Raw genomic sequence first — 24,531 nt, forward strand, 5'->3', positions numbered from 1 at the left:
GGAACACAGCCCGAACCCGGGAAAGGCGTGTAACACTGACAGTTCTCGCATTCATGGCTCCTCTTGGCAAGAACAGACATCCATGTCTCCCGGTCGCCCTCACCTGTGTAAACACTGACACAATACACCGCCGGCTCCTCACCCATCTCACTGTGATGCAAATATCACATTACACAGCACTCGGAGCGATGACGTTCGGAAACAGACGTAGGACGTGCTCCGGCCGGCAGCCATCGCCCCTCCAACCTGCGAGACGATCGCAGCCAGGGGTCTACGCGTGACCATGTCGAGGACCGTGGGCCGCTTATCAGTTTTATGTTACAGGACAATACACAACTGTATAGCAATTATGCATTATGGACTAAAAGATACAAACAAAATAAAATATGAGTCCCCCCGGACCACCTTCATCTCCGCCAGCAAGAAATGAAGATTCTTATAGGTTACTGAAAACACCTATTATTCACCAATTGTGGGTAGATGTCCTTGTGATGCTCGTTCACACTCACCTGTGGCAAGTAACAGGTGTGGGCAATATGAAAATCCCACCTGAAACCAGATAAAAAAGGAGAGAAGTTGGCTCAATCTTTGCATTATGTGTCTGTGTGTGCCACACCAAGCATGGAGAAGAGAAAGAGGAGAAGAGAACTGTCTGAGGACTTGAGAACCAACCTTGTTGAACAATATCAACAATCTCAATGTTTCAAGTCCATCTCCAAAGATCTTGAGGTTCCTTTTTAAATCAAGAAGTTTACAATCCAAAGCAATGCAGCCAATTGCTCTGGAACCTGTACAACAGAGAAAAAGTGATGAAAAGGATGCGACGCAGGATAGTCCGGATGGTGGATAAGCAGCCCCAATCAAGTTCCAAAAGAAATTCAAGCTGTCCTACAAGCTCAGGGTGCATCAGTGTCAGGGTGAACTAACCATCCACATGTGAATGACATGTGAATGACATGAGGATTTACTGCTAACACATGGACAGAAAAAGTCAGACTGCAGTTTGCTGAAATGAACATGAGCAAGCCAAAATCCTTCTGGGAAAGCAACAGATGAGACCAAAATAGTATAATAGAGCTTTTTGGTAAAGCACATCATCAGAAATGGAATGAGGCCTACAAAGAAAAGAACACAGTACCTACAGTCAGATATGGTGGAGGGTCAAACATTTTTTTTAGGGAGGTTTTGCTGCCTCTGGTACGGAGTGCAAGACATCATCAAATCTGAAGATTACCAAAGGATTTTGGGTCGCAATGTAATGCCCAGGGAGAAGGCGCTTTCAGATACGAGACTTGGAGCAGTTTGTAAGAAGAGTCGTCCAAAATTCCAGCTGAGAGGTGCGAGAAGGTTGTTGATGGTTATTGGAAGCGGTTGCAGTTATTTATTCCAAAGGGTGCAACCAAATTTTAAGTTGAGGAGGACAACAATTTTGGGGTTGTGTGTGACATTATGTCCAATTTGACTTTTGTTCTCGGTACTTTTGTGTTGTTCCAATACACACAAAGGAAATAAACATGTCTACAACAAAACGTGCGCAACTGCAATAATTGTCTGGGAGAAATACTTCATTTTCTGTAATAATTTCATAAGTGCCAACGCTGTCGGCCCTGACTAGTTTTGGAGAACTAGCATTAATCTGTATCTCGTCACACCCTGACAATCAGTAGACGTACCGCCCTGCTCAGCCCAGCAAAACATGTAAAAAAAAAAGAACCACCTTAAACTAACCCTATGGAACACAATACATAAAGTTTCCGCAATCATATACAGCGGGTGGGTGCAACGCATATTTATACGATTCAATGCAAAGCTCTGAGCTGCAACATTCAGGGAAATTTATCTAAAATATCACAAAATGACCATTTTATATTATAGATTGAGCCAAAACAGCATCTGATGCACACTCCCAATTCACAGGCTCTGGATTTTTCATCAGTATTCTGCCAGAACTATAGGAGCCGGCCCATCCTTTCTTTCACCTGCTAGCATACAATCATTCACCAGTTAATTTGTTCTCTGAACTTTAAAGTGCCTCTTTCCATTATATCCATACGTATTTTGAGAGATAGGAGAGCAGCAACAGAGCAAGACCTGCCCCAGCTCCCTGCAGAGCGATAAAGACCCTCCCCGCCTAATGAAGAGCGATAAATACCCGCCTAATGAAGAGCGATAAATACCCGCCCCTGCTTCATGAAGAGCGATAGACCTGCCCCAGCTCCCTGCAGAGCGATAAAGACCCTCCCCGCCTAATGAAGAGCGATAAATACCCGCCCCCGCTTCATGAAGAGCGATAGACCTGCCCCAGCTCCCTACAGAGCGATAAAGACCTGCCCCAGCCTAATAAAGAGCGATAAAGACCTGCCCCAGCTCCCTGCAGAGCGATAAAGACCCGCCCTGCCTAATGAAGAGCAATAAAGATCCGCCTAATGAAGAGTGATAAAAACCTGCCCCAGCTCCCTGCACAGCGATAAAGACCCTCCCCGCCTAATGAAGCACGATAAAGACCTACTCATGCTTCCTGCAGAGCGATAAAGACCCGCCCCTGCTTCCTGAAGAGCGATAAAGACCCGCCCCAGCTCCCTGCAGAGCGATAAAGACCCACCCCTGCTTCCTGAAGAGCGATAAAAACCCGCCACTGCTTCCTGAAGAGCGATAAAAACCTGCCCCTGCTTCCTGAAGAGCGATAAAGACCCGCCCCTGCTTCCTGAAGAGCGATAAAAACCCGCCCCTGCTTCCTGCAGAGCGATAAAAACCCACCCCTGCTTCCTGCAGAGCGATAAAGACCCGCCCCTGCTTCCTGAAGAGCGATAAAGACCCGCCCCAGCTCCCAGCAGAGTGATAAAGACTCACCCCTGCTTCCTGAAGAGCGATAAAAACCCGCCACTGCTTCCTGAAGAGCGATAAAAACCTGCCCCTGCTTCCTGAAGAGCGATAAAGACCCGCCCCTGCATCCTGAAGAGCGATAAAGACCCGCCCCTGCATCCTGAAGAGCGATAAAGACCCGCCCCTGCATCCTGAAGAGCGATAAAGACCCGCCCCTGCATCCTGAAGAGCGATAAAGACCCGCCCCTGCTTCCTGAAGAGCGATAAAGACCCTCCCTGCCTAATGAAGCACGATAAAGACCTACTCATGCTTCCTGCAGAGCGATAAAGACCTGCCCTAGCTCCCTGCAGAGCGATAAGGACCCACCTCCGCCTAATGAAGAGTGATAAAGACCTGCCCCAGCTTCCAGAAGAGCGATAAAGACCAGCCCCTGCTTAATGAAGAGCGATAAAGATCCACTCCCCCTTCGTGAAGAGCTATAAAGACCCCATCAGCATGAACCTGGTGTGTAGTAGTAGGATTCATCAAACTAATTTATTCCAAATTGTGCAAGGAGTCCATTGGGGTCATGCCTGGCCTGTGCCCGGTATCCCGGTACCTTGCATGCGCTTCCGCCACCACGCTACTCACTGCATTCGCTGCTCTGCCTTGCTGAGTCCATGCAGCATTTTCATCTCTGCTGCATATCCGTAATGTCTCCACATGGCTATTTGAGAGTGCGGCCAGATCTTGCAGGAATTTAACCCTGCTGTGTCCTGCAGGGTTTGGATTCCCCAGTCAGCCAATGACTACTAAGCACCACTCACTCAATTTTGCCTGAGCTTAGGTTCCTGGTTCTTCTCAGTCTCCGCAATCAGTCCTGTATTATGTCATGTCCCCCATTTTCGACCTGGCTGGTGTACCTGTTCTGTCTGACCTCGGCTTTGCACTCTAAACCCGTGCTGCCTCGCCCCTGCTGTACCTCATATACCAGCTCAGAGCTGTGGGTCAGCTGCTGCAAGTTCAGTCACTGCCCTGGAGTGGCGCCTGGTGGCTACCCTGCGGCCAAGCCTATCCTCACCATCTGAGGCGCCAGTGAAGACCAGGAAGCCACTTAATCACACCCCTCTAGGCTAAGCCCGGCCAGTGGCGCAGTGGGTCCACACCCACCAGCTTTACATCCTGTGGTTGAATGCCCCACCATGTCCTCGGCCTCCAGTGGTTTGACGGCCAATAAAGGTCATAGAATCCATTTTTTTAGGTCGAAGTCGGATGTCCAATGGCTTAAAACCTCAGCCCGGCATCTCGGGGTTTCGTGATCCATAAAAATCCCTGGTATCCAGTGGTATCAGGCCCAACCTGGCAGGTTATTTTTTCATGCCCAAAACCAATCCTATGGTTGGAAGGCCCAGCCCGTAACTGGCATCCAGTGGTCTTCATTTTGTATTTGGTATCCAGGGGTCCGGTGACCTAAACTTCATTTTTTATGACCCAGAAGTGCCTTTGGACCCAATACTTTGAAGGCTCAGCCCATTGTTGCCAAAGTTTCTGAGGATAGTTAAGCCCAGGTGATATCTGTGACAGTGGACAACCTCTTCCTGGCATTCAGTAGCCTTATACCCCTTCCTCTAGTACATTGCTTTCATAGACACCGTGACCCGGGGCGCTGGATAATCGGCTGGAAGGCATGTGACAGAGCTACGACTTGAAAACACTGGAAACCACAGGGCCAGGAGGACAGACCAGAGCGAAATGGAAAGTCCAAAGCAACACACAGGGGAACGCAGAGGGACCACAGGCATTTTCATGGAAAGATGTACAATATGGACAGAGTCCAAGAATAGTTTGTGATAGTAAGAGTGACCAATGGGTTCAACCAGAATGAAGAGAATTACCTCTTCATATTGTGCTCAGTAGGTATGGACAGAGACAACACATTTAAGTGACAGGTCAAAATGGCTGTGAAGCAGGCGTGGACTGCCCCATAGGAGAGCTGGAGAATTACCCGGTGGGCCCCAGTGTGCCAAAAAGACCCCCTACTGAGAACATACTGGCAGAATATACAGACAAATATGCAGAGTCTTATACTCGCTTGGAAAAGTTATTTGTTCAGAACACCAAAATACATTCCGACACGCTGCCGAGGACCTACAGATCGTACACGTCCAGTCACAACCCTACGAAGAACATACACTGGAATTCTGGAGAACCCTCCCTGTGGATACATAATACATCCTGAGCATTTATAGGTCCAGACTCAACCATATATTGTAGATACAGGCCTTCATTCAGAGTGCAGGTGCTTCCGCAGAGAAGATGCGAGCATGCAGACTCCTGCTCAAACTACACGACCATAAAGAACATACACTGGAATTCTGGAGAACCCTCCCTGTGGATACATAATACATCCTGAGCATTTATAGGTCCAGACTCAACCATATATTGTAGATACAGGCCTTCATTCAGAGTGCAGGTGCTCCCGCAGAGAGGATGCGAGCATGCAGACTCCCGCATAGACTACACGACTATAAAGAACGTACACTGGAATTCTGGAGAACCCTCCCTGAGGATACATAATACATCCTGAGCATTTATAGGTCCAGACTCAACCATATATTGTAGATACAGACCTTCATTCAGAGCGCAGGTGCTTCCGCAGAGAAGATGCGAGCATGTAGACTCCCGCACAGACTACACGACCATAAAGAACATACACTGGAATTCAGGAGAACCCTCCCTGAGGATACATAATACATCCTGAGCATTTATAGGTCCAGACTCAACCATATATTGTAGATACAGGCATTCATTCAGAGCGCAAGTGCTCCCGCAGAGAAGATGCGAGCATGTAGACTCCCGCATAGACTACACGACCATAAAGAACGTACACTGGAATTCAGGAGAACCCTCCCTGAGGATACATAATACATCCTGAGCATTTATAGGTCCAGACTCAGCCATATATTGTAGATACAGACCTTCATTCAGAGCGCAGGTGCTTCCGCAGAGAAGATGCGAGCATGCAGACTCCCGCACAGACTACACGACCATAAAGAACATACACTGGAATTCAGGAGAACCCTCCCTGAGGATACATAATACATCCTGAGCATTTATAGGTCCAGACTCAACCATATATTGTAGATACAGGCCTTCATTCAGAGTGCAGGTGCTCCCGCAGAGAAGATGCGAGCATGCAGACTCCCGCACAGACTACACGACCATAAAGAACATACACTGGAATTCTGGAGAACCCTCCCTGTGGATACATAATACATCCTGAGCATTTATAAGTCCAGACTCAACCATATATTGTAGATACAGGCCTTCATTCAGAGCGCAGGTGCTCCCGCAGAGAAGATGCGAGCATGCAGACTCCCGCACAGACTACACGACCATAAAGAACATACACTGGAATTCTGGAGAACCCTCCCTGTGGATACATAATACATCCTGAGCATTTATAAGTCCAGACTCAACCATATATTGTAGATACAGGCCTTCATTCAGAGCGCAGGTGCTCCCGCAGAGAAGATGCGAGCATGCAGACTCCCGCATAGACTACACGACCATAAAGAACATACACTGGAATTCTGGAGAACCCTCCCTGAGGATACATAATACATCCTGAGCATTTATAGGTCCAGACTCAACCATATATTGTAGATACAGGCCTTCATTCAGAGCGCAGGTGCTCCCGCAGAGAAGATGCGAGCATGCAGACTCCTGCTCAGACTACACGACCATAAAGAACACACTGGAATTCTGGAGAACCCTCCCTGTGGATACATAATACATCCTGAGCATTTATAAGTCCAGACTCAACCATATATTGTAGATACAGGCCTTCATTCAGAGCGCAGGTGCTCCCGCAGAGAAGATGCGAGCATGCAGACTCCCGCATAGACTACACGACCATAAAGAACACACTGGAATTCTGGAGAACCCTCCCTGAGGATACATAATACATCCTGAGCATTTATAGGTCCAGACTCAACCATATATTGTAGATACAGACCTTCATTCAGAGCGCAGGTGCTCCCGCAGAGAAGATGCGAGCATGCAGACTCCTGCTCAGACTACACGACCATAAAGAACACACTGGAATTCTGGAGAACCCTCCCTGTGGATACATAATACATCCTGAGCATTTATAAGTCCAGACTCAACCATATATTGTAGATACAGGCCTTCATTCAGAGCGCAGGTGCTCCCGCAGAGAAGATGCGAGCATGCAGACTCCTGCTCAGACTACACGACCATAAAGAACACACTGGAATTCTGGAGAACCCTCCCTGTGGATACATAATACATCCTGAGCATTTATAAGTCCAGACTCAACCATATATTGTAGATACAGGCCTTCATTCAGAGCGCAGGTGCTCCCGCAGAGAAGATGCGAGCATGCAGACTCCTGCTCAGACTACACGACCATAAAGAACACACTGGAATTCTGGAGAACCCTCCCTGTGGATACATAATACATCCTGAGCATTTATAAGTCCAGACTCAACCATATATTGTAGATACAGGCCTTCATTCAGAGCGCAGGTGCTCCCGCAGAGAAGATGCGAGCATGCAGACTCCTGCTCAGACTACACGACCATAAAGAACACACTGGAATTCTGGAGAACCCTCCCTGTGGATACATAATACATCCTGAGCATTTATAGGTCCAGACTCAACCATATATTGTAGATACAGGCCTTCATTCAGAGCGCAGGTGCTCCCGCAGAGAAGATGCGAGCATGCAGACTCCTGCTCAGACTACACGACCATAAAGAACACACTGGAATTCTGGAGAACCCTCCCTGTGGATACATAATACATCCTGAGCATTTATAAGTCCAGACTCAACCATATATTGTAGATACAGGCCTTCATTCAGAGCGCAGGTGCTCCCGCAGAGAAGATGCGAGCATGTAGACTCCCGCATAGACTACACGACCATAAAGAACATACACTGGAATTCTGGAGAACCCTCCCTGTGGATACATAATACATCCTGAGCATTTATAAGTCCAGACTCAACCATATATTGTAGATACAGGCCTTCATTCAGAGCGCAGGTGAGATTTTGGCCAACAACCTCCTTTCCTCAGTAAGAGCATTGAAGATGGGTCGTGGCTGGGTCTTCCAGCATGACAAAAACCCGAAACACACAATCAGGGCAACTAAGGAGCGGCTCCGTAAGAAGCATTTCATTGTCCTGGAGTGGCCTAGCCAGTCTACAGACCTCAGCCCTATATAAAATCTTTGGAGGAAGCTGAAACTCAATGTTGCCCAGCGACCGCCCCAAAACCTGAAAGATCTGGAGAAGACCTGTATGGGGGAGGGGGCCAAAATCCCTGCTGCAGTGTGTGCAAACCTGGTCAGCAACTACAGGAAACATCTGACCTCTGTAAATGCAAACTAAGGTTTCTGGACCAAATATTAAGTTCTGTTTTTCTATTGTATCAAATACTTATTTTCTCCACTGTACAGGTAAGGCTACTTTCACACTAGCGTTTTCTGCAATCCGTCACAATGCGTCGTTTTCCAGAAAAAACGCATCCTGCAAAAGTGCTTGCAGGATGCGTTTTTTCCCCATAGACTTGCATTGACGACGCATTTGCGACGGATTGCCACACGTCGCATCTGTCGAGCGACGGATGCGTCGTGCTTTGGCGGACCGTCGGGAGCAAAAAAACGTTACATGTAACGTTTTTTGCTCCTGACCGACCGCTTTTTCCGACCGCGCATGCGCGGCCGGAACTCTGCCCCCACCTCCCCGCACCTTACAATGGGGCAGCGGATGCGCCGGAGAAATGCATCTGCTGCCTCCATTGTGCAATGCGTTAAACGCTAGCGTCGGAAACTCTCCCCGACGCATTGCGACGGGGAGATTCTGACGCTAGTGTGAAAGTAGCCTAACTCAGACTATAAAACACCTCCGAGAATAAGCAGCGAGAAAATAGTTAAATACTGGGAAACAGGAAATAGCAGCGGATGATTCATAGTATTCAGGGAAAATCTTATTATTCAAAGAAACTTGGTGAAAAGGAACAATAATAAACAGGGTAATGTAGCTCATCAGGAAAATCTGCTTCTTTCCCCACTTATGAGCCACTTCTCCCTCTGCCTCCTGCAGTCATCATTCACTGTTAGGGCTTGTTTCCACTTGTGAGATATACGTCTGTGTCTCGCATGTGGAAACCAAGCTCTGGTGCCGGCACTTAGGAGCAGAGCGTGCGGCTCCATGTGTTGCTATGCGGCCGCACGCTCCGCTCCGGAGTGCCGGCGCCAGAGCTTTGTTTTCACATGCGAGACACGGACGTGCTTCTCGCAAGTGGAAACAAGCCCTTAGGCAGATTACCAGCTAACTAGGGTGGGGAAGAGTGGTAGAAAAATGGGACAGTAGATTTCTAGTTCGTTTTTTATCTCACCCCGGAGCTGGATGGATTCACAGCTACAAGGTTCAGTACTCCATGCTGAAGCTCTCTAGTGTTTTATCCCATCACATAGCTGGACTCACAGCTACACCGCTCAGTATGGTTGTGTAAAGCCTGCCATTCTGCTGCGTCTGAACACGAGCTACAGAGAGGTAGGAGACACTGTGTGTGGGAAACATTACAGAAGCTCAGACATCAGAGGTACGGGCTAGTGAGAAAACTGGCGAAAAATGGCAGATACAAGTCACATAATCTCACATATCCCTCATTTCCACGCGACATTATACCGTATATTACACACACACATTATACCATATATTACACACACATTATACTGTATATTACACACACACATTATACTGTATATTACACACACACATTATACCGTATATTACACACACACATTATACCGTATATTACACACACATTATACCGTATATTACACACACATTATACTGTATATTACACACACACATTATACCGTATATTACACACACATTATACCGTATATTACACACACATTATACTGTATATTACACACACATTATACTGTATATTACACACACATTATACTGTATATTACACACACATTATACTGTATATTACACACACATTATACCGTATATTACACACACATTATACCGTATATTACACACACATTATACCATATATTACACACACATTATACCGTATATTACACACACATTATACCGTATATTACACACACATTATACTGTATATTACACACACACATTATACCGTATATTACACACACACATTATACCGTATATTACACACACATTATACCGTATATTACACACACATTATACCGTATATTACACACACATTATACCGTATATTACACACACATTATACCGTATATTACACACACACATTATACCGTATATTACACACACACATTATACCGTATATTACACACACATTATACCGTATATTACACACACATTATACCGTATATTACACACACATTATACTGTATATTACACACACATTATACTGTATATTACACACACATTATACCATATATTACACACACATTATACCGTATATTACACACACATTATACCATATATTACACACACACATTATACTGTATATTACACACACACATTATACCGTATATTACACACACACATTATACTGTATATTACACACACACATTATACCGTATATTACACACACACATTATACCGTATATTACACACACATTATACCGTATATTACACACACATTATACCATATATTACACACACATTATACCGTATATTACACACACATTATACCGTATATTACACACACACATTATACCGTATATTACACACACACATTATACCGTATATTACACACACATTATACCGTATATTACACACACATTATACCATATATTACACACACATTATACCGTATATTACACACACATTATACCGTATATTACACACACATTATACCGTATATTACACACACATTATACCGTATATTACACACACATTATACCGTATATTACACACACATTATACTGTATATTACACACACATTATACTGTATATTACACACACATTATACCATATATTACACACACATTATACCGTATATTACACACACATTATACTGTATATTACACACACACATTATACTGTATATTACACACACACATTATACCGTATATTACACACACACACACACATTATACCGTATATTACACACACATTATACCGTATATTACACACACATTATACTGTATATTACACACACACATTATACTGTATATTACACACACACATTATACCGTATATTACACACACACACACACATTATACCATATATTACACACACATTATACCGTATATTACACACACATTATACTGTATATTACACACACACATTATACTGTATATTACACACACACATTATACCGTATATTACACACACATTATACCGTATATTACACACACATTATACCGTATATTACACACACATTATACTGTATATTACACACACACATTATACCGTATATTACACACACATTATACCGTATATTACACACACATTATACCATATATTACACACACACATTATACCGTATATTACACACACACATTATACTGTATATTACACACACATTATACCGTATATTACACACACACATTATACTGTATATTACACACACACATTATACTGTATATTACACACACATTATACCGTATATTACACACACATTATACCATATATTACACACACACATTATACCGTATATTACACACACACATTATACTGTATATTACACACACATTATACCATATATTACACACACACATTATACCGTATATTACACACACACATTATACTGTATATTACACACACATTATACCGTATATTACACACACATTATACCATATATTACACACACACATTATACCGTATATTACACACACACATTATACTGTATATTACACACACATTATACCGTATATTACACACACACATTATACTGTATATTACACACACATTATACTGTATATTACACACACATTATACCATATATTACACACACACATTATACTGTATATTACACACACACATTATACCGTATATTACACACACATTATACCGTATATTACACACACATTATACTGTATATTACACACACACATTATACCGTATATTACACACACATTATACTGTATATTACACACACATTATACCATATATTACACACACACATTATACTGTATATTACACACACACATTATACCGTATATTACACACACACATTATACTGTATATTACACACACATTATACCGTATATTACACACACACATTATACTGTATATTACACACACATTATACTGTATATTACACACACATTATACCATATATTACACACACACATTATACTGTATATTACACACACACATTATACCGTATATTACACACACACATTATACTGTATATTACACACACATTATACCGTATATTACACACACACATTATACTGTATATTACACACACACATTATACCGTATATTACACACACATTATACTGTATATTACACACACACATTATACTGTATATTACACACACACATTATACTGTATATTACACACACACATTATACCGTATATTACACACACACACACACATTATACCGTATATTACACACACATTATACCGTATATTACACACACATTATACTGTATATTACACACACACATTATACCGTATATTACACACACATTATACCGTATATTACACACACATTATACTGTATATTACACACACATTATACTGTATATTACACACACATTATACCGTATATTACACACACATTATACTGTATATTACACACACATTATACCGTATATTACACACACATTATACCATATATTACACACACATTATACCGTATATTACACACACACATTATACTGTATATTACACACACACATTATACCGTATATTACACACACATTATACTGTATATTACACACACATTATACCGTATATTACACACACATTATACTGTATATTACACACACATTATACTGTATATTACACACACATTATACCATATATTACACACACATTATACCGTATATTACACACACATTATACTGTATATTACACACACACATTATACTGTATATTACACACACACATTATACCGTATATTACACACACATTATACCATATATTACACACACATTATACCATATATTACACACACACATTATACTGTATATTACACACACACATTATACCGTATATTACACACACATTATACCGTATATTACACACACATTATACCGTATATTACACACACATTATACTGTATATTACACACACATTATACTGTATATTACACACACATTATACCATATATTACACACACATTATACCGTATATTACACACACATTATACTGTATATTACACACACACATTATACTGTATATTACACACACACATTATACCGTATATTACACACACATTATACTGTATATTACACACACATTATACCGTATATTACACACACATTATACCGTATATTACACACACATTATACCGTATATTACACACACATTATACCGTATATTACACACACATTATACCGTATATTACACACACATTATACCGTATATTACACACACATTATACTGTATATTACACACACATTATACCGTATATTACACACACATTATACTGTATATTACACACACATTATACCGTATATTACACACACATTATACCGTATATTACACACACATTATACTGTATATTACACACACATTATACCGTATATTACACACACATTATACTGTATATTACACACACATTATACCGTATATTACACACACACATTATACCGTATATTACACACACATTATACCGTATATTACACACACATTATACCGTATATTACACACACATTATACCGTATATTACACACACACACATTATACTGTATATTACACACACACATTATACCGTATATTACACACACATTATACCGTATATTACACACACATTATACCGTATATTACACACACATTATACTGTATATTACACACACATTATACCGTATATTACACACACATTATACTGTATATTACACACACATTATACCGTATATTACACACACATTATACCGTATATTACACACACATTATACTGTATATTACACACACATTATACCGTATATTACACACACATTATACTGTATATTACACACACATTATACCGTATATTACACACACACATTATACCGTATATTACACACACATTATACCGTATATTACACACACATTATACCGTATATTACACACACATTATACTGTATATTACACACACACACATTATACCGTATATTACACACACACATTATACCGTATATTACACACACATTATACTGTATATTACACACACATTATACCGTATATTACACACACATTATACTGTATATTACACACACACATTATACCGTATATTACACACACACATTATACCGTATATTACACACACATTATACTGTATATTACACACACATTATACCATATATTACACACACATTATACCGTATATTACACACACATTATACTGTATATTACACACACACATTATACTGTATATTACACACACATTATACTGTATATTACACACACATTATACCGTATATTACACACACATTATACCGTATATTACACACACATTATACCGTATATTACACACACATTATACTGTATATTACACACACACATTATACTGTATATTACACACACATTATACTGTATATTACACACACATTATACCGTATATTACACACACATTATACTGTATATTACACACACACATTATACCGTATATTACACACACATTATACTGTATATTACACACACACATTATACTGTATATTACACACACATTATACCGTATATTACACACACACATTATACCGTATATTACACACACATTATACCGTATATTACACACACATTATACTGTATATTACACACACATTATACCGTATATTACACACACATTATACCGTATATTACACACACATTATACCATATATTACACACACATTATACTGTATATTACACACACACATTATACCGTATATTACACACACATTATACCGTATATTACACACACATTATACCATATATTACACACACATTATACTGTATATTACACACACATTATACTGTATATTACACACACATTATACCGTATATTACACACACATTATACTGTATATTACACACACATTATACCGTATATTACACACACATTATACCGTATATTACACACACATTATACCGTATATTACACACACACATTATACCGTATATTACACACACATTATACCGTATATTACACACACACATTATACCGTATATTACACACACACACACTATACTGAGCATCCGTGCACATCACGGGGAGCGTACAGCATATACACGTGGACCGACCAGTTTCATATTTCCAGATACAGAACATCAGGTGCAGTCTGAACATTTCCCTCTGTAGGAGGGGGTGCATTTTAAATTTTTTGTGACAGCGTCTTCCGCTCAGACAGTAAAGGGTTAACCAGAGAGGTGTGGCGGCACTACATCAATAATGGAGGCTGGGGGAGGTGGAGGTGCGGTAGGCGAGCTGTGGCTCTGTGCATGATGTATACACCTGAGCACATGGCGATACTACACACACCGGCTCTGCTACATTCCTGCCCCAGGCACACAAGTAAGTGGTCAATGTCACTTCATGTAGATAAATGTATCACTCATCACTGTCACTACACCGCTAACCGTCATACCCAGCTCTGCTACTCCGCATCCATCGCCCACACTACACCGCTAACCGTCATACCCAGCTCTGCTGCTCCGCTCCTGTCACCCACACTACACCGCTAACCGTCATACCCAGCTCTGCTACTCCGCATCTATCACCCACACTACACCGCTAACCGTCATACCCAGCTCTGCTACTCCGCTCCTGTCACCCACACTACACCGCTAACCGTCATACCCAGCTCTGCTACTCCGCATCCATCGCCCACACTACACCGCTAACCGTCATACCCAGCTCTGCTACTCCGCATCCATCGCCCACACTACACCGCTAACCATCATACCCAGCTCTGCTACTCCGCTCCTGTCACCCACACTACACCGCTAACCGTCATACCCAGCTCTGCTACTCCGCATCCATCGCCCACACTACACCGCTAACCGTCATACCCAGCTCTGCTACTCCGCATCTATCACCCACACTACACCGCTAACCGTCATACCCAGCTCTGCTGCTCCGCTCCTGTCACCCACACTACACCGCTAACCGTCATACCCAGCTCTGCTACTCCGCTCCTGTCACCCACACTACACCGCTAACCGTCATACCCAGCTCTGCTACTCCGCATCCATCGCCCACACTACACCGCTAACCGTCATACCCAGCTCTGCTGCTCCGCTCCTGTCACCCACACTACACCGCTAACCGTCATACCCAGCTCTGCTGCTCCGCATCCATCACCCACACTACACCGCTAACCGTCATACCCAGCTCTGCTACTCCGCTCCTGTCACCCACACTACACCGCTAACCGTCATACCCAGCTCTGCTACTCCGCATCTATCACCCACACTACACCGCTAACCGTCATACCCAGCTCTGCTGCTCCGCTCCTGTCACCCACACTACACCGCTAACCGTCATACCCAGCTCTGCTACTCCGCATCTATCACCCACACTACACCGCTAACCGTCATACCCAGCTCTGCTACTCCGCATCCATCGCCCACACTACACCGCTAACCGTCATACCCAGCTCTGCTGCTCCGCTCCTGTCACCCACACTACACCGCTAACCGTCATACCCAGCTCTGCTACTCCGCTCCTGTCACCCACACTACACCGCTAACCGTCATACCCAGCTCTGCTACTCCGCTCCTGTCACCCACACTACACCGCTAACCGTCATACCCAGCTCTGCTACTCCGCATCCATCGCCCACACTACACCGCTAACCGTCATACCCAGCTCTGCTACTCCGCTCCTGTCACCCACACTACACCGCTAACCGTCATACCCAGCTCTGCTACTCCGCATCTATCACCCACACTACACCGCTAACCGTCATACCCAGCTCTGCTACTCCGCTCCTGTCACCCACACTACACCGCTAACCATCATACCCAGCTCTGCTACTCCGCATCCATCGCCCACACTACACCGCTAACCGTCATACCCAGCTCTGCTACTCCGCTCCTGTCACCCACACTACACCGCTAACCGTCATACCCAGCTCTGCTACTCCGCTCCTGTCACCCACACTACACCGCTAACCGTCATACCCAGCTCTGCTACTCCGCTCCTGTCACCCACACTACACCGCTGACCGTCATACCCAGCTCTGCTACTCCGCATCTATCACCCACACTACACCGCTAACCGTCATACCCAGCTCTGCTACTCCGCATCCATCGCCCACACTACACCGCTAACCGTCATACCCAGCTCTGCTGCTCCGCTCCTGTCACCCAAACTACACCGCTAACCGTCATACCCAGCTCTGCTGCTCCGCATCCATCGCCCACACTACACCGCTGACCATCATACCCAGCTCTGCTACTCCGCATCCATCACCCACACTACACCGCTAACCGTCATACCCAGCTCTGCTGCTCCGCATCCATCACCCACACTACACCGCTAACCGTCATACCCAGCTCTGCTGCTCCGCTCCTGTCACCCAAACTACACCGCTAACCGTCATACCCAGCTCTGCTGCTCCGCATCCATCGCCCACACTACACCGCTGACCATCATACCCAGCTCTGCTGCTCCGCATCCATCGCCCACACTACACCGCTGACCGTCATACCCAGCTCTGCTGCTCCGCTCCTGTCACCCAAACTACACCGCTAACCGTCATACCCAGCTCTGCTGCTCCGCATCCATCGCCCACACTACACCGCTGACCGTCATACCCAGCTCTGCTGCTCCGCTCCTGTCACCCAAACTACACCGCTAACCATCATACCCAGCTCTGCTACTCCGCATCCATCGCCCACACTACACCGCTAACCGTCATACCCAGCTCTGCTGCTCCGCTCCTGTCACCCAAACTACACCGCTAACCGTCATACCCAGCTCTGCTGCTCCGCATCCATCGCCCACACTACACCGCTGACCATCATACCCAGCTCTGCTACTCCGCATCCATCACCCACACTACACCGCTAACCGTCATACCCAGCTCTGCTGCTCCGCATCCATCACCCACACTACACCGCTAACCGTCATACCCAGCTCTGCTGCTCCGCTCCTGTCACCCAAACTACACCGCTAACCGTCATACCCAGCTCTGCTGCTCCGCATCCATCGCCCACACTACACCGCTGACCATCATACCCAGCTCTGCTACTCCGCATCCATCGCCCACACTACACCGCTGACCATCATACCCAGCTCTGCTGCTCCGCATCCATCGCCCACACTACACCGCTGACCATCATACCCAGCTCTGCTACTCCGCATCCATCGCCCACACTACACCGCTAACCGTCATACCCAGCTCTGCTGCTCCGCATCCATCACCCACACTACACCGCTAACCGTCATACCCAGCTCTGCTACTCCGCTCCTGTCACCCACACTACACCGCTAACCGTCATACCCAGCTCTGCTGCTCCGCATCTATCACCCACACTACACCGCTAACCGTCATACCCAGCTCTGCTACTCCGCATCCATCGCCCACACTACACCGCTAACCGTCATACCCAGCTCTGTTGCTCCGCTCCTGTCACCCACACTACACCGCTAACCGTCATACCCAGCTCTGCTACTCCACATCTATCACCCACACTACACCGCTAACCGTCATACCCAGCTCTGCTACTCCGCTCCTGTCACCCACACTACACCGCTAACCGTCATACCCAGCTCTGCTACTCCGCATCCATCACCCACACTACACCGCTAACCGTCATACCCAGCTCTGCTACTCCGCATCCATCGCCCACACTACACCGCTAACCGTCATACCCAGCTCTGCTACTCCGCTCCTGTCACCCACACTACACCGCTAACCGTCATACCCAGCTCTGCTACTCCACATCTATCACCCACACTACACCGCTAACCGTCATACCCAGCTCTGCTGCTCCGCTCCTGTCACCCACACTACACCGCTAACCGTCATACCCAGCTCTGCTACTCCGCTCCTGTCACCCACACTACACCGCTAACCGTCATACCCAGCTCTGCTACTCCGCATCTATCACCCACACTACACCGCTAACCATCATACCCAGCTCTGCTACTCCGCTCCTGTCACCCACACTACACCGCTAACCGTCATACCCAGCTCTGCTACTCCGCTCCTGTCACCCACACTACACCGCTAACCGTCATACCCAGCTCTGCTACTCCGCATCTATCACCCACACTACACCGCTAACCGTCATACCCAGCTCTGCTACTCCGCTCCTGTCACCCACACTACACCGCTAACCGTCATACCCAGCTCTGCTACTCCGCTCCTGTCACCCACACTACACCGCTAACCATCATACCCAGCTCTGCTGCTCCGCTCCTGTCACCCACACTACACCGCTAACCGTCATACCCAGCTCTGCTACTCCGCATCTATCACCCACACTACACCGCTAACCGTCATACCCAGCTCTGCTGCTCCGCTCCTGTCACCCACACTACACCGCTAACCGTCATACCCAGCTCTGCTGCTCCGCTCCTGTCACCCACACTACACCGCTAACCGTCATACCCAGCTCTGCTACTCCGCATCCATCGCCCACACTACACCGCTAACCGTCATACCCAGCTCTGCTACTCCGCATCTATCACCCACACTACACCGCTAACCGTCATACCCAGCTCTGCTGCTCCGCTCCTGTCACCCACACTACACCGCTAACCGTCATACCCAGCTCTGCTGCTCCGCTCCTGTCACCCAAACTACACCGCTAACCGTCATACCCAGCTCTGCTGCTCCGCATCCATCACCCACACTACACCGCTAACCGTCATACCCAGCTCTGCTACTCCGCATCCATCGCCCACACTACACCGCTAACCGTCATACCCAGCTCTGCTACTCCACTCCTGTCACCCAAACTACACCGCTAACCGTCATACCCAGCTCTGCTACTCCGCTCCTGTCACCCAAACTACACCGCTAACCGTCATACCCAGCTCTGCTACTCCGCATCCATCGCCCACACTACACCGCTAACCGTCATACCCAGCTCTGCTACTCCACATCCATCACCCACACTACACCGCTAACCGTCATACCCAGCTCTGCTACTCCACTCCTGTCACCCAAACTACACCGCTAACCGTCATACCCAGCTCTGCTGCTCCGCTCCTGTCACCCACACTACACCTCTAACCGTCATACCCAGCTCTGCTACTCCACTCCTGTCACCCAAACTACACCGCTAACCGTCATACCCAGCTCTGCTGCTCCGCTCCTGTCACCCACACTACACCGCTAACCGTCATACCCAGCTCTGCTACTCCACATCTATCACCCACACTACACCGCTAACCGTCATACCCAGCTCTGCTACTCCGCATCCATCACCCACACTACACCGCTAACCGTCATACCCAGCTCTGCTACTCCACTCCTGTCACCCAAACTACACCGCTAACCGTCATACCCAGCTCTGCTGCTCCGCTCCTGTCACCCAAACTACACCGCTAACCGTCATACCCAGCTCTGCTGCTCCGCTCCTGTCACCCACACTACACCGCTAACCGTCATACCCAGCTCTGCTACTCCGCTCCTGTCACCCACACTACACCGCTAACCGTCATACCCAGCTCTGCTACTCCGCTCCTGTCACCCACACTACACCGCTAACCGTCATACCCAGCTCTGCTACTCCGCTCCTGTCACCCACACTACACCGCTAACCGTCATACCCAGCTCTGCTACTCCGCTCCTGTCACCCACACTACACCGCTAACCGTCATACCCAGCTCTGCTGCTCCGCTCCTGTCACCCAAACTACACCGCTAACCGTCATACCCAGCTCTGCTACTCCACTCCTGTCACCCAAACTACACCGCTAACCGTCATACCCAGCTCTGCTACTCCGCTCCTGTCACCCAAACTACACCGCTAACCGTCATACCCAGCTCTGCTACTCCGCATCCATCGCCCACACTACACCGCTAACCGTCATACCCAGCTCTGCTACTCCGCTCCTGTCACCCACACTACACCGCTAACCATCATACCCAGCTCTGCTGCTCCGCATCCATCGCCCACACTACACCGCTAACCGTCATACCCAGCTCTGCTGCTCCGCATCCATCACCTACACTACACCGCTAACCGTCATACCCAGCTCTGCTACTCCGCTCCTGTCACCCAAACTACACCGCTAACCGTCATACCCAGCTCTGCTACTCCGCATCCATCGCCCACACTACACCGCTGACCGTCATACCCAGCTCTGCTGCTCCGCTCCTGTCACCCAAACTACACCGCTAACCGTCATACCCAGCTCTGCTACTCCGCATCCATCGCCCAAACTACACCGCTAACCGTCATACCCAGCTCTGCTGCTCCGCATCCATCGCCCACACTACACCGCTAACCGTCATACCCAGCTCTGCTGCTCCGCTCCTGTCACCCACACTACACCGCTAACCGTCATACCCAGCTCTGCTGCTCCGCATCCATCACCCACACTACACCGCTAACCGTCATACCCAGCTCTGCTGCTCCGCATCCATCGCCCACACTACACCGCTAACCGTCATACCCAGCTCTGCTGCTCCGCATCCATCACCCACACTACACCGCTAACCGTCATACCCAGCTCTGCTACTCCACATCTATCACCCACACTACACCGCTAACCGTCATACCCAGCTCTGCTGCTCCGCTCCTGTCACCCACACTACACCGCTAACCGTCATACCCAGCTCTGCTACTCCGCTCCTGTCACCCACACTACACCGCTAACCGTCATACCCAGCTCTGCTGCTCCGCTCCTGTCACCCAAACTACACCGCTAACCGTCATACCCAGCTCTGCTACTCCGCTCCTGTCACCCAAACTACACCGCTAACCGTCATACCCAGCTCTGCTACTCCGCATCCATCGCCCACACTACACCGCTAACCCTCATACCCAGCTCTGCTACTCCGCATCTATCACCTACACTACACCGCTAACCGTCATACCCAGCTCTGCTACTCCGCATCCATCACCCACACTACACCGCTAACCCTCATACCCAGCTCTGCTGCTCCGCATCCATCACCCACACTACACCGCTAACCGTCATACCCAGCTCTGCTACTCCGCTCCTGTCACCCACAACTATCCATCACACCCAGCTCTGCTGCTCCGCATCCATCACCCACACTACACCGCTAACCCTCATACCCAGCTCTGCTGCTCCGCATCCATCACCCACACTACACCGCTGACCGTCATACCCAGCTCTGCTACTCCGCTCCTGTCACCCACACTACACCGCTAACCGTCATCCCCAGCTCTGCTACTCCGCATCTATCACCCACACTACACCGCTAACCGTCATACCCAGCTCTGCTACTCCGCATCTATCACCCACACTACACCGCTAACCGTCATACCCAGCTCTGCTGCTCCGCATCTATCACCCACACTACACCGCTAACCGTCATACCCAGCTCTGCTACTCCGCATCTATCACCCACACTACACCGCTAACCGTCATACCCAGCTCTGCTGCTCCGCATCTATCACCCACACTACACCGCTAACCGTCATACCCAGCTCTGCCACTCCACTCCTGTCACCCACAACTATCCATCACACCCAGCTCTGCTGCTCCGCATCCATCACCCACACTACACCGCTAACCGTCATACCCAGCTCTGCTACTCCTGCACTACACAGGTTATTAACACATCTGCCATTATTACACTATTCCTACAGGCCTCATGTCATCAACAGCACATCCAACTCGGCTATTTCCGCAGAGATGATGACACATTCCCCCACTCCATCCTGTGGCCGGCTCTGCTATTCCTGCGCAGTGTCCTGTGCCGCACTCTCCCCTCTGCACTGCAGTATACAGTCAGCACAGCCGCCGAACACCACGACCCCCATCAGCGGCACTCACACAGGGTCCTGTGCCCGCACACCGTCACCTCAGCTGCTGAGCGTCACTTCTGGGACTTCACCTCACTGCGCCGCCATCCTGCACAGTGTGCACCCCGCCACCGTCCTGTCAGCCACACACTGCCCCTCCCTGGGACACCGTGCCAGCAATCCAGCAACGCCCAGAGGAGGAGGAAGAGCTGGAAGAGGGACACAATCCCACAGCACATGCTACACCGTGACCTGTACACACCGTATACATACACACCGCTACACCGTGACCTGTACACACCGTATATACACACCGCTACACCGTGACCTGTACACACCGTATATATACACACACCGCTGCACCGTGACCTGTACACACCGTATATACACACCGCTACACCGTGACCTGTACACACCGTATACATACACACCGCTACACCGTGACCTGTACACACCGTATACATACACACCGCTACACCGTGACCTGTACACACCGTATACATACACACCGCTACACCGTGACCTGTACACACCGTATATACACACCGCTACACCGTGACCTGTACACACCGTATATATATACACACACCGCTGCACCGTGACCTGTACACACCATGTAATTATATATATATATATATATATATATATATATATATATATATATATACACACATACATACATAAACACACACACACACCACACCACTGCACCGTGACCTGTACACACTGTATATACACCGTGGCCTGTACACACGGAATATATACACACTGCTACACCGAGGCCTGTACACACTGTATATATACACCCCTGCACGTAACCTATACACACCGTTTATACACTGTGGCCTGTACACACCATATATACACACACCGTACATACTTACACCATTATCTGTACACACACTGTATATATATATATATATATATATATATATATATATATACATACACACACACACACACACACACACACACACACACACACACACACACACACACACACACCTCTACAGTGACCTGAATACACCATATATACATACCTACACCGTCACCTGTACACACCGTATATATACACACACCGCTACACCGTGACCGGTACACACTATATTATATATATATATACACAGACACATCTCTACAGTGACCTGAATACACCATATATACATACCTACACCGTCACCTGTACACACCGTATATATACACACACCGTACATACTTACACCATTATCTGTACACACACTGTGTATATATATATATATATATATATATACACACATATATATATATATATATATATATATATATATATATATATATATATACACACACACACACACACACACACACACACCTCTACAGTGACCTGAATACACCATATATACATACCTACACCGTCACCTGTACACACCGTATATATACACACACCGCTACACCGTGACCGGTACACACTATATTATATATATATATACACACACACACACACATCTCTACAGTGACCTGAATACACCATATATACATACCTACACCGTGACATGTACACACTGTATATATACACACCGCTACACAGTGACCTGTACAAACCATATATAGATACCTACACTGTGACCTGTACACACACCACTGCACAGTGACCTGTACATACCGTATAT

General features: G+C 46.3%; 1 protein-coding gene across 3 annotated transcripts in view; it reads right to left on the minus strand.

Moving 5' to 3' along the window:
• Window positions 1–23,053, minus strand: part of PLD2 (phospholipase D2) — a 91,433-nt gene extending 68,380 nt beyond the window's left edge. The window contains exon 1 of one of the 3 annotated variants that reach the window (XM_069767458.1): window positions 22,942–23,053. The gene's annotated coding sequence lies outside the window, so the exon portion shown is untranslated. Of the gene's footprint in view, window positions 1–22,913 lie in introns of all 3 variants that reach the window. The other 2 variants (XM_069767457.1, XM_069767459.1) reach the window with 2 other exon arrangements.
• Window positions 23,054–24,531: the final 1,478 nt, after the last annotated feature.

The sequence above is a fragment of the Ranitomeya imitator genome, chromosome 4 (genome assembly GCF_032444005.1).
Source record: "Ranitomeya imitator isolate aRanImi1 chromosome 4, aRanImi1.pri, whole genome shotgun sequence".
Classification (NCBI taxonomy): Eukaryota; Metazoa; Chordata; class Amphibia; order Anura; family Dendrobatidae; genus Ranitomeya; species Ranitomeya imitator.